The sequence below is a fragment of the Canis lupus genome, chromosome 6, assembly GCF_048164855.1.
Source record: "Canis lupus baileyi chromosome 6, mCanLup2.hap1, whole genome shotgun sequence".
NCBI lineage: Eukaryota > Metazoa > Chordata > Mammalia > Carnivora > Canidae > Canis > Canis lupus.
This window is the reverse complement of record NC_132843.1, coordinates 73,276,913-73,290,090: the sequence shown is the minus strand read 5'-3', so window position 1 is coordinate 73,290,090 and position 13,178 is coordinate 73,276,913. Positions and strand designations below refer to the sequence as shown.

The following is a 13,178-nucleotide window of genomic DNA, read 5'->3' as shown; positions in this document are numbered from 1 at the left end:
TCTTAAAGATAAACAAATTATGGGCTGTAATTACCCAACGTTTGATTTTCTTTTTTACGAGCTTTTCTTCACCCTAATCACACTCGGGGTGGGAAGATGAAAGCTACAATTGGGACTTAAAGAAGGGAAGAAAAGGGGTCTGCTCCCTCCGCAGTGAGGCAGGTGCCAGATAAATGCCCAAAGAAGGAGCTGGTGTTCCTGTTGCTCTGCAGGGAAAGGAGAGACTCAGCAAGTGGGAAGATGTATAGGAAGTCGGGAAAATCAGTAGGGGAGAAAGTGGCCATTTCTGAGGCATGTACATTTTTAGAAGATGCCTAAAACAACTTAGAGGAATTCTCTTTCTCTCTGACGCATACACATACAAGCTACTATGCAGATAAAATTCTATATCTCCAAACTGTCCCCCTTCCTTCCCACTCCCTGCAAAGCATGAGCCCAGATTTGCATTCTCTAGCCCATTGTGACTTCCGAATCCTACCTTCTGGATAGTCTTTCCTACGTCCCCTCCAAAGGTTTGCGTAAAATTCAATGTTACAAACACCCAAACCCTTTACCTCCTATAGACCCCCATCTGTTCTCATCAATTACTCTAGCCAAATATCTCCTCTATGGTTTCTGAGCAGGTTGTTAAAATTCATACCTGTAAAAATTTCATCCTACAGAAGAGACCAGACTCTATTAGGTTAGTAACTTCTCCTGAGATGACAAGGTAGGAAGTACGTTGTTTAAAAAAATCAATCAATCAACCCATGAGAAGGTCACAGTGTAATGTAGTAGGATAACTACTTGATTGGACATCAGGAAATCTGAGTTTAATTAGGAACTTTATCATTTCTTATGCAAGTGACATTTCTTCACTTCTGTCCAAGTCTGTTTTTCTCCTCACTTAAAAAATGAGGGTCACCCATCTGGTACGTTGCTTTGAGGATTCGATGTAATAATATTCCAAAAAGGCCCCTATCATTTTCTGGATGTTCAATAAATAGTTGGCTTGATTTCAGCATCCTAAGCCTGGATAGTAGAAGGGCTATAAAATCGCACTGTGTGATCTGTACCGTCGAAGGTTCTTTCACATTATCAACATTCTCTGGAGGCAGGCAAGACAGAAGTGGTTTCCTTATTTTATTGGTGAAGACGTTGGAGCACAGAGAGGTTAAGAGACTTGCCCAAGGCCACATGGAGATTTAAAACCCAGATTCTTGAGTCTTTCTGTGATTCTTGAAGAAGGCATACTCACTTGGGAGAATCAGGTCAAAAGGAGGATCCCTTCATAAAATATTTACTAACCCTGACACTTCTGAGCAAGGAAGCAGCCCACACAGTTGTTGAGCTGTGAGTCCAGCAGACGTGAGCTTTGCCCTCAAAGAGAAAGAACCAGCTGATATCTGATGCCAGGAATGCGATGGATGAGGTTAATGGTTTGTATCTGAAAAAACGAGCTGTGGCTAGGGAAGAGAAATATGCAGAAACCTAGTGATAAATGTATTCGTTTCCTGGGGCTGATGTAACAAATTACCACAAACTGGATGGCTTAAAACAACATATTCTCCCACAGTCCTGGAGGCTAGAAATCTGAAATTAAGATGTCAGCAGGGCCATGTTCTCTTTGAAGGCTCTAGGAAAAAGTTCTTTCTTGCCTCCTCCTGGCTTCTGGTTAGTGCCAGCAGTCCTTGGCGTTCCTTGGCTTGGGCTGCATCGCTGGTGTCTCCACCTTCGTCATCACATGGGTGCTCCCCGGATGAGTCTGTTTTCTGAATCTCTTCTCTCCTTATCAGGACACCATTGTATGGCATTTAGGGCCTACCCTTCTCCCATGTGGTCTCATTTTAACTGAACTCATTCCATCTCTAACAACCCTTTTTCCAAATAAGCTCACAATCTAAGGTTCCAGGTAGGACATGAATTTGGTGGTGGGGAAAGGGGTAGTAGCTATTCGACTCAGTACAACAAGGACATGAGACCCAGGTAGAGGAGGAAGACCGAGAAAGCTAAGCAGAGAAAACAAAAGAGAGAGAGAGGAGATAAATGCAGAGAATGAGACAGAGGCAGGAGGACACGGAACTAGAGAGACAAAGAGACACAGAGATGAAACAGAAAAGAGAAAGAAAGAGAAATAGAAAGCTGCTAGTGAGGGGCACCTGGCTGGCTCAGCTGGTGGAGCATGTGACTCTTGATCTCAAGATTGGGAGTCCGAGTCCCATGTTAGGTGTAGAGATTACTTAAAAATAAAAGCCTTAAGGAAAACAAAAGAAAGGTGCTAGTGAGGGAAACAAACATACACATGCACATCCCTGCACACCGAGTGTGAGAGGCAGAGAGAATCATTTCTGGTGTTTAAAGAATTGCCCCCAAATATGCATCTTCTCTCTGCTAGATGCCCAGGGGGCAGCCCTAAAACTGTTAATGGGGACTTAATGGGGTTTCCAGTTTTAAAGTTGAGAACCTGGATATTGGTCAAAAAAAGATTTTTTCCAAAGGCCAATTTCGGGGCATCAGAGCAATCTCCTATCCATTCACCTTCTATCGAGAGGAAACTGGACCACCCAGGAGATGTGATATTCTCCCCCCAACCCCCGGAAGGAGCATATGTTCCTGATCTCTGGCAAGCTACTAGGTGTCCCTCTGTACTCATTATTCATCCAACCAGATGTTAATTCCATATCCTGATCTTTTCCAGCTTCCTGGAGTTTTCCAAAGATCTCCAAAGAGAGACTAGTCACTTTAGCATCAGCAAATACAGGCACCAGTTCAGAGGAATCATAAATTAACAGCAGGAAGGAGGTGTCAGGGCTAGCAGGAGAACACCAGGGTGTGTCTGTGTGTGTGAGTGTGTATGTGTGTGTGCATGGAGAAGTAGGTGGAGACAGAGGAAGCCCATCAACAGAGACCCAGCCATTTCCAAGCTACAGAGCTTTAGAACCTGTTTGTCATTCGAACAGTCTCTCATAATGGAAGGTCATATACAACAGACAGACTTCGTGAACTAAGGTCTCCCTTTGCTCTTATGTTCTTTTAGCAAGGTAAAAATTGAGTTTGGCTTTTGGGGGTAACAGTCCCTATTCGCTATCCCTGTCATAGAGGCCCCTCACTTAAAAAGAGAAAGCCATAAGCTTGCAGGTCTCCCCAGGGAAGTTTTCTACACCAGCCTGACTTGAAGAGTAGTGTGACTGGGGAGATGTCGGTCAAGGGCAGAAAAGCAGGCACAAGCCAACACTGTCATTCTTGGCCACTGAGCCATCTTTTTGGAGTAGCAAAGAGAAAAAGCCATTTCCTTGTATTTCTGCATATTTGAAACTTCTGGGCTTCTGGATTCCCCATCAACTTCCTTCTCATAGCAGCAAAGATAGTGAGGTACACATGCCCATCTACAGGAAAAAATATCGAAAAGGCAATCAGTTCCTAGACATTTATCTCATATGGCCACACAATGGCTTATAGGCTTCGTTGTCATAATGGCTGCTCTTCATTCATTCATTCTCTTATTTACTCATTCAATATTTTTCTTCACCTCCTTTATATCAATCTATGTTAAGCACTGGAGGTACCAACATGAACAAACCCAGTCCCTAATTTTAATTCAGGGTTAGACCACACCAAGAAAAAGGAACTCTAGAAGCTGAGATCCCAGGGTCATGAACTACAGTGATGAATTCTTCTACCTGAGGGTAGGCCCTTCTCATCTCCTCTGTGGGACGGGGGAAGCTCTGAGTGAAATCACAAAGAAGTGTTTGGGACCTTTTCCAACACTGGGTCCCTTTTCTGCCAAATGTCTAGCACCCCCCTGGTGTCACTTAATTCATTCTTACGAGCTATGTCACTCCAACTAGTTGATGAGACGAAAACCTCATGGTCAAGCAGCTAAGAGAAGTCTAGAAAAGACTGGTTACCTGAAAATTTGGAAAGTAGTTGGTTATTCCTGGTACGCTGTCACAAAATATAATAACTGCCCCAGGGCTCCAGGCTGAAAGAGAAAGACCCAATAGCCCAAGAAGAGGAGACAATGAAATAAGCAGACATGGCTGCTAGCATCTCTAAGTAGTTTGTACAGACTCTATGTACCTATAGTTTGTCTGTTAAAATAACACTCGGCCTAAGAAATACCTCTGTAGATTTTGACTTCCAGTGTATTTTTGTGTATTTTTGTGTTTCATGTGCACAGGTTCTCTTCAGTATCCCATCAGCAGTGTTCTCATATGAAAACAATAGAGACAAACTCTGTGGGCTGGTCATTCATTCTCATATACATTTCCTGCCTTTTTCTTGCTCTGTTCTGTTTTGCAGGGAATGACAAGGGTCCCTTGCAGCTGGCCTCTGGGTAATTTCTGTCAATGGGACACTGGTGGCAGCCTGGCAGTAGGGAAGAGGGGAGAAGCAGTATTTTTCCTTTCTTGCTTTGCCTAAGGCGCCGAACAGGCCATGCATGATTCAAGCTCACTCAGGTCAGCCTCAGCCTGTGGGATCTGAAAACTAACTTCCTCCCACTTTGACTCCAGTTCTACGGGTAGCTGCGATGTCCTGCCATGGCTAGTCTTTGAGTTGCCTCACCATTCCTTGTTTGGCTTTGCAGCTTTTCCATCACATTGTATGAAATTCCTGATATTAAATTCCCCCAATTGAGGGACGCCTGGGTGGCTCAGGGGTTAAGCACCTGCCTTCAGCTCTGGGCATGGTCCTGGGGTCCCGGGATGGAGTCCCATATTGGGCTCCCTGAATGGAGCCTGCTTCTCCCTCTGCCTGTGTCTCGACCTCTCTCTCTCTCCCTCTCTTTCTCTCTCTCGGATAAATAAATAAAATCTTTAAAAATAAATAAATAAATATATCCCCCAATTGAAAGGCCCAAGGTGGTTTCTTTTCTCCTATTTGAAATGTGATACATTCTGATTGGTCTAAGGAGAAAAGTAATTTATCGGCAGTATGTTGGGTCATTTGCAGAGCTGCCAGCAATGAGACAGGCTAAGCAACAAGATCCACAGCCAAAGACACTCCACAGAAACCACTGTGAAGAGTCCTCAACAGCCACTGGTGAACACCAGAACTAAGGGCCACTCTCCCAGCACCACTCGCGCAGGCCACTGGGCCCTAACTCCTGCTGCCCATGGAAGCTAGCTCCCAAATAAAGTCTAGGTGGTTTTATCTGACTGAATGAGCCCTTGTCATTTATCTCACTCTAGCCACAGAAGATTGGAAATTAAGTAACTGACCTTTGTAGCAGAGACAAGATCTGCTTTTCGGTAAAACTTGTAGGGTCAAAAAGTCTTCCAAATAAGAAAGAGGATTCCATGTGGAACAGCCAAAAAAATAATAATAAATATTTATCATTGGCAAAAGATCAGGATTTGGGGGTTGAGTTGTCATCCTAAGTTCAGCATGGGAAAAAAGAGAGTCTCTCGAGGGTGGTTGGGTTGATGGTGGTAGGAAGACTGGAACCCGTGTGGGTGGCTTTGGACTATGGACATAATCATGGAACCTTCCTAGTAGCCTTCAAGTTAATATTGGGCAATCAGGATTTATGTCACATGAAACAGCACAGCTTCCTACCCAGGAATGAGTGTGTATTCAGCTGGAAGCACTCTTCAGACTTGGGTCCTAATCAGAGACTAATCCCTAATTTTGAAACTAATCTTTACCCTGATTCTCAAGCCTGCATCTTTTTCTTATTCCTGAAAACTAAGTGCCCACTCTGTATCTCTGTCCCAGCCCCTGGGCTCTGGTACTAGTCCTTCCTCCTGGTCCCATGCTGGACAGAGGCATTAACTAGCCCCTTCACCCAGTCCCCGCGAGGTTGACATCTTGCCTTGACCCCTCAGTTTTTGTGAAGGGGTCTTCTCTGTCTTCTGCCACACTCTGTCAGCCTACAATCACCCTTGTCCAAACATTGCCGGCCTGGAATCCTTCCCATTGCCTGCTTTTCAGAGGCCACTCAATGTGGCATAACAAGGGTGCATTCCAGAGGCAGCCAGATCTGGGTTTGAATCCCACCTCTAACACTTACTACCTGTACGAGCTTGGGGGGCTTCTATGCTTCCACACTTATAAAAGAAGTGTTCTTGTGTGGCTCTCAAACCTTAGTAGGCAAATACAGAAGTATCTACCGTCCTGGTATGTCTGCTAAAAGAACAGATTTCCGATTGTCACCCGTTAGAGACTCCATTCATTACATCTGGGGTGATTCTGGTGCAGGTGGCCCACAGACCACACTTGGAGAAACACTAACCCACCAGGTTTCCAGGTCCTGTCCATTCTCAAAATGGTTCTGCTGCTCATTCAGTCAACACTTCTCAGGTTCCAGGTAGGCTTGGGATTTGAGAAAAGATTATAACTGCGTCCCTTCACGATCTAGCTGCAGATGTATACCTTAGCCTACGCCCTCCCCCAGACCTACTATATTAGAATCACAGAGTAGGAGTTACCCTAACACATGCAACACCCCAAAGTTCCTCATGGGTCTCATATACAAACTTCTGGTTAAAAAGCTCCGTATCCCTGCTTCTATACCACACACAACTCCAGCTCCCTTCCCACCACAAGTCCCTACCTCCCTGCCCCAGTCCCACCCATGCTCTTATCTTCCCTGCAGCCTTCCTTGAGAATGGGGCACCTGCTCCTACTGATAAATCCTGCCTCCAGCTCCCCATCAAAGAAGCCAGCTCTTCATTTTCTAATATTTCATCCATGTCCATTTGGCAGAAAAGTAGATTTCATTATGATCATTACCTATGTGGACAAGCAGCCAAGATTCAATAGCTGTTGGTCAATAGCTGCTTTCCTAACTAATAGCCCTTGATGGCCATCCTGAGGGATGCGTGGCTTTTTTATCCACCTCGCCCCCTTGGCTGGCACTCATGTGCACAAAAACGTGAATTGGGAGCCCACCCACTTCAGGACTTCCATTCTCCCAAGGGAAGCACAGAGCATCTGTAGCCAGGATGGGGAAATAAAAGACTAGCTTGATCCTCACCATTTGTGCACACTTCATCTCCTCCATGGAGCCTTTCTTGGTTCCAGTGCTCTATGCTGCTTTCCTTTCTCTGACTTCAGACCATGTCCCAGTACACAGCTTGGCACTGGACTCTGTCCTACTTTGCAATGCCCTCCATCTGTTTTGCTTGCATGCTTTTTGCTTGCCCACAAAGTTGCACCTCTCTGAGAGCAGGATCCAGGTTTGAGACATCCTCTGGTGAACCTCGGAGGCAGGAAGAGGAACAAATCAAGGATCAGCTCAAGGACTTCACACTGGAGTGAGATGGCGGCTGAGGACATTAACTACGGAGGTGTCTTCCCTTTGGGGTCAATTTGAGATGCAACGTTAAAGGCTGCCTTGACCCAAGATGTAATTCAGGTCATAGTCACTGGAGGGAGATCCACTAGGGATGTCGCCAGATGGACCTTAAGCAGTGGGCCAGGGGGTGACATGCCAGTCCTGCACATGTAGGGAGAGGTTAGGGCCGAGGTCCCAAGGCACCAGAATGAGCCTCTAGTTGAGTAACCAGCTCTAGAGACGCTAGGTCTCTGGGCAAGAAAAACATCGAAATCACAAAATGGGGTCACTGAGCCTGAGGAGAAAGACCTTCCTCAGAAAAGCCTAGCAGGTCCTCTGTCCTAGGACTCCACCACCTTAGGGGACTTCTCCAGGCTTGAGAGTTGACTCCCTTTCTCTCCTGACCTGAGTTCTGTGGCTGGTTCTTCTCTTTGCAGCTGGTCCCACCTATCTGCCTAACGTTGTGCATTAGTTCTTGATTCATGAAGTTTGCTTCATCCAAGACTCCAACTTTGTTCCCCTTTGACTCAAGTCTGCGGTGGCAGAGGCCATGGAAGTGAGGTCCTGCCGGGCACTTTTTAACCCCACAGTATTTGGAATCGTGCTAAGTATGTACTTGATTTCTGTCTGTTCCCACACATCAAATAAGCTCAACTCACCAAAGTAAGTGCATATCGAAAGGATGTTAAAAACTCCCTGCTGGCGATGGCGGGCCAGCTTCCCAGTTATCTCAACTTCCCAGTTATCTTCTCTGTCACTCCCCATTTCCCCCTTCAGATCAAGGAGACCTGGGTTCAAGTCTGCCATTTACTAGCCTGGAACTTTAGGTAAGTTATCTAACGTCTCCAAAAGATGGAGATAATAAATCCCGTGGGTAAGAGGCTTCTGCCCCCAGTCCCTGGGTGCCAACTGGCCAGCTTGCTACCAACGTGCCTCACACATCAAAGAGTAGGATCTGAGAATCGGTGCTCATTGAATACTTACTGACTTGACCATCTGCCTCATGATTAAGGATCTCAAACTGTAGGCGAGGACTCACGCATTGCAAGTGGGAGGACAACCAGCATAGTATTTCTGGGCAATGGGGATGTCATGGTTCGGTATTGGTGGCGATAGCAACCACATCTGATAGAATGTGGACGGCAGAACAATTTGCAAGGCTAGGCACAGACTCTCTTAAAAGATGAATCACCATATAAATATGTAATGTCACAGCAGCATTAAGGCATGAGTCATGCTCCACTGATGGATGAAAGGATGGTGGAGGGGGCACCAAGGGGGCAGAATGATGAAGGAGCAAGAATCTTTCCGCTCAGGCTACTGCCCCCGCACTCTCTTTCAAGGTTTTAGTACATTTTAAACTACTTTACTGTTAACTTATACAAACAAATAGCAGGTGCCTGGTGGAAGAAGAAAATAATGATTCAAGTGTAAGACTCATTTTCCTATTGATTTCCTTTCTCTTTACTTCCTTTTGACCTCAGTGGAAAAGGCACAAGTCTCACTATTCAAAAAGACCATAACTCAGTCCTCACTCACAGACTTTAAGAAAGTGCTTAATATTTTTCTTCTTATGTCCCAGGGAACTACATTTCAGGTGTTTAATCATCTTTACAGCCCCTAGATATTTGGGATTTATGGGAAGCATTTAAACTCAGTAGAAAAAAATGAAAACAGTGTGTCCTAAATTCAGGGTAAATTTCAACTCTTGTTATGGGTGTTAATTTATGATTTGACAATGATTTCAAGGCTTTCTCTCATATCCTCTGAGGCTTGTATTTTCTTATTATTCAACCGGGTTTTATTCTCAGTGTCAAATGAATCACACATTCAATCACACAAAGCATAATGTCCCTTGCCCCATACACATAACCAGAGTCTTAGTCTATGGAGTTATGAACCCCCTGGGAAGAAGACCGAAGTAGTCCTTGTGGTATCTCATTCCCCCTGGTGATGAAAATGCCTAATCCTTCAAAAGACTGTTTCTTTTTTTTTATTACTGAGATATAACTGATATACAATATTATATTAGTTTCAGGTATACAGCATAGTGATTTGACATTTGTATACATGGAGAAATAGTCACCACAATAAGTCTAGTTACCACCTGTCACCTTTACAAAGTTAATACAATGCTATAGACCGTATTCCCCATACTTTAGATTACATTCCCATGACTTATTTACTTTATAACTTGAGTTTTATACTTCTTAATCCTCTTCCCCACCCCAACTGGCAACCACCAGCCTATTCTCTGTATCTGTGAGCCTGGGTTTTATTTCATTTTATTTTTTTGTTATGCTTTATTCCACATGTAAGTGAAATCATGTGGTATTTGTGTCTCTCTCTGTCTTACTTATTTTATTTACCATAATACACTCAAGATCCGCCCGTGTTGTCACAAATGACAAGATTTCATTCCTTTTTATGGCAGAGTAATATTCCACTGTATACATACACCACATCTTCTCTATCCACGCGTCTACCGATGGACACTTAGATTGCTTCCCTATCTTTGCTATTGTAAATAATGCTGCAATTAACATAGGGGTGCATATGTCTTTTTGAATTCGTGTTTTCGTTTTCTTCAGATAGATACTCAGCAGTGGAATCGCTGGATCATATGGTAGCTCTATTTTTAATTTTTGGAGGAAACTCTACTGTTGTCTATAGTTGCTGAGCCAATTTACATTCCCACCACAATGTATCGGGGTTCTCTTTTCTCCACCTTCTCACCAACACTTGCTGTTTCTTGTCTTTTTGATACTAGCCACTCTGACAGGTGCAAAGTGATACCTCACTGTGGTTTTTATTTTTATTTCCCTGATGATTAGTGATGTTGAACATTTGTATGTATTAGTTTGTTGGCCACTGGTATGTCTTCTCTGGAAAAATGTCTAGTCAGAATTTAATTTAATTCTTTGTCTTTTTGGTATTGAGTTTTATGAATTCTTTATATATTTTGGATATGAATCTTTCATTGGATAGATGGTTTGCAAATATCTTCTCCCATTCAGTAGTTTGTCTTTGTATTTTGTTGACAGTTTTTCTTTCACTAAGCAAAAACATTTTAGTTTGATTCAATCCCAATTGTTTATTTGTGCTTTTGTCTTTCTTGTCTGGGGAGACAATTCCAGAAAACTGTTGCTAATGCTGATGTCCAAGAGTTTCTTGCCTATGTTTTCTTCTGGGAATTTTATGGTTTCCAGTCTTACATTCAAGTCTAATCCATTTTGAGCTGATTTTTGTATACGGTAAGATATGTGCCAGACCCTCTGATGGGCTTTTCTTCAACATTACTTTATTTTACTGGTAAACAACTTGTGAAAATATTATCTTACTTTTACAAAAAATAAACTGAAACTTAAAAGAGATTAAGAGAATTAACTCATGCTACTTAGCTAGCAACTTGCAGAGCTGGGATTCAAAAGCAGGTCTATATTTTCTCCTAAATTCAAGAGTCCCCAGCACTTTTCCACTGATAAGCTTTCAGCTTCTGGAAGCCATTTGTATTGATGCTCACAGTCCTCCCTGAGCAGGAGTGTATGGTGGTGGGCACGCTGCAATTTTCTCCACCTTCACTGCCTCTCCTGGCCCTGACATCACTCACTACTTACCATCCCAATGAGAAAGATAAAAGTTGAGCTGCCACACTGCTTATTGCCTCAGGCTCATTGTCGAACAGACCTACTGGCACACCACCTCCTTACCATCTTGGAAAAAAGCCCTCCCCACTCAGAGACTCAGAGGCTCTCAGGAGTTTTGCCTTGTTCTTGACTCTGCAGAGCCACTCCTCAGAGGTGAGGTTGTAAAAGAGAAGGCTCCAGATTGGGGTTCCAGTGAAACTTGCCGCTGGACTACTGTTCCAGTTTAACTAATCTGGAAATTGAAGCCAATTCTTCTCTATCCTCCTACCGGACTAGGAAAGGCCCCTGCAGAGGCCTGGGAGAACAGAGTCTTCTTAGCTTGTAATAGTTCTGCTTCCTATGATGAGCATGATCCATGCAGGTGCAAGGAAACTATAAGTTCAAAGGCTAAGCTGCTATTGAAACACTTGAGTGCTTGAGAAGCAGGAAGAAGGATAAATCATGTTTTAACAAACGAACATTAGCCAAACAGCCTCATATAAGCCCAGAAAGTTCCAATGAAGCCAAATGACACCCTTCCCAGTGGTCATTCATCATTCAGAGACTGTCATTGGTGGCTCAGTCTGATCCCATCCTGATCATCATCCACCTGACCAGTGGTTTCAAGGACTGCTCCTGGAAGAGCTGCCAGTAGTCACTCACAGCAGTGCCAGGAAGATAGCTCTTTTCTTTCTTCCTCTGTCACTTAGCTTCTCCAGGAAGAAAGGCTTAATGCAGGAACTCCTGAGACCCATGGGTCTCATGACTCCCAAGGTAGCTGGGTGTAAGATCCTACCTGCCTCAGGTTCAGTCTAATCTCTGTCCCGCTCTAACCAAACAGAGGGGCAGGTGCCAGTCTGAAGAGTGAAAAGTTGAAGCATAAAGTGGTTACAAACTACTAAAGAAAAGACAAGCACGCTGTAGTAGGTTTAATTGTGTCTCCCTGCCCCTCCACCCCAGAAAAAAAAAAAAGAAATATTCACATTCGACCCCCCTGTGAATGTGACCTTCCTGCTTTAATTTCAGGCTTCCCACCTCCAGAACTATGAGAGAATAAATTTCTGTTGTTTTAAGCCATGCAGTAGTTCTGTGCTACGGCAGCCCTGGGAAACTCATGCACACACCGTGGCGTCGGGGGGACCACAAGATGATATGGAAAAGCAAATCACAGAAGACGAAATGCAAATACAATAAAAACATAACCAGTGTTCAAACCTCAATGGTCACAAAAGAAATATGACTCAAGGGGGCCTGGGTGGCTCAGTCTGTTAAGCTTCTGTCTTCAGCTCAGGTCATGATCTCGGGGTCCTGGGATCAAGCCCCACGTCGGGCTCCCTGCTCAGCGAGGAGCCCACTTCTTCTTCTCCCTCTGTCCGCCCCTCTGCCTACTTGTGCTCTCTCTTGGTCTCTCTGTATCAAATAAATAAATAAACTCTTTTTTAAAAAATGTGACTTCAAATGATGGTATGCCCTCTTTACTTTTCAGATGATTAAGAAGAGTAACAATGCCTGGTGTTGGCAAGAGCGTGGGAAATGCACATCCACATGCTGCTACTGGGAATGAATGGGAACAAATTTCCCAGAGACAAATACAGTCATGCCCACCAGAAGCTGGAGCGATCATCATATTCAAGGAAGTAATTAGGGAAGTGTGCGAAGATCTATGCATAAGACTATTTTCATTAAAGCACTGTTTATAAGAGCAAAGGAAAGAATTCTGAGTTCAAACAACAGGAATTATCTAATAACTTGTTATGCTCACACAAGAAAATTACTGGGAAGCCATTAAAAATGATGATGTTGATATATATATATATATGTATATATATATATATATATAAATTTTTTTTTTAACTAGTCATCTTTTATTGGGTGTTAGTTCTCAATTAGGTGATGAAAGGATTCAGGGGTGCCAGGCAAAGGTGATCAGGATTACAGAGTGCATCCTCCACAGTGGTAGGTGTGTGGCTGCACATGTGTGAGTTTGGTGTATGAAAAGCCATAGTTGAGAGGCACATAAGCCAGCACCATAGAAACCCCAGGAATGATCCATCTCTTCACACTGACATACAGGTTGAAATACCCAAAAAAAAAAAAAAAAAAGGAAATACCCAGTAGCAAGTAACCTCTTTGAAATGCTCCAACAGTGCCCTGAGGGGCGGAATTCCACATCGGCATCCAGCTTGGCAGCTCCCTTGTGTTGTCATCCTGAGTTTCATCTTCACTGGCATGCTTGATGCCATCTCGGAGACCTGGCTGTCTGCTGTCAATGTCGATCCTTATTTATGGACAAG

General features: G+C 43.9%; 1 long non-coding RNA gene across 3 annotated transcripts in view; it reads right to left on the bottom strand.

Annotated features, from left to right (window-relative positions):
- Positions 1-9,047: 9,047 nt before the first annotated feature.
- Positions 9,048-13,178, bottom strand: part of LOC140635911 (uncharacterized) — a 40,505-nt gene continuing 36,374 nt past the window's right edge. The window contains exons 3-4 of one of the 3 annotated variants that reach the window (XR_012033239.1): positions 12,996-13,162; positions 9,048-12,294 (exon numbers count right to left, since the gene is read on the bottom strand). This is a non-coding gene — a long non-coding RNA (uncharacterized lncRNA). The remainder of the gene's footprint in view (positions 12,295-12,995; positions 13,163-13,178) is intronic. The other 2 variants (XR_012033240.1, XR_012033241.1) reach the window with 2 other exon arrangements.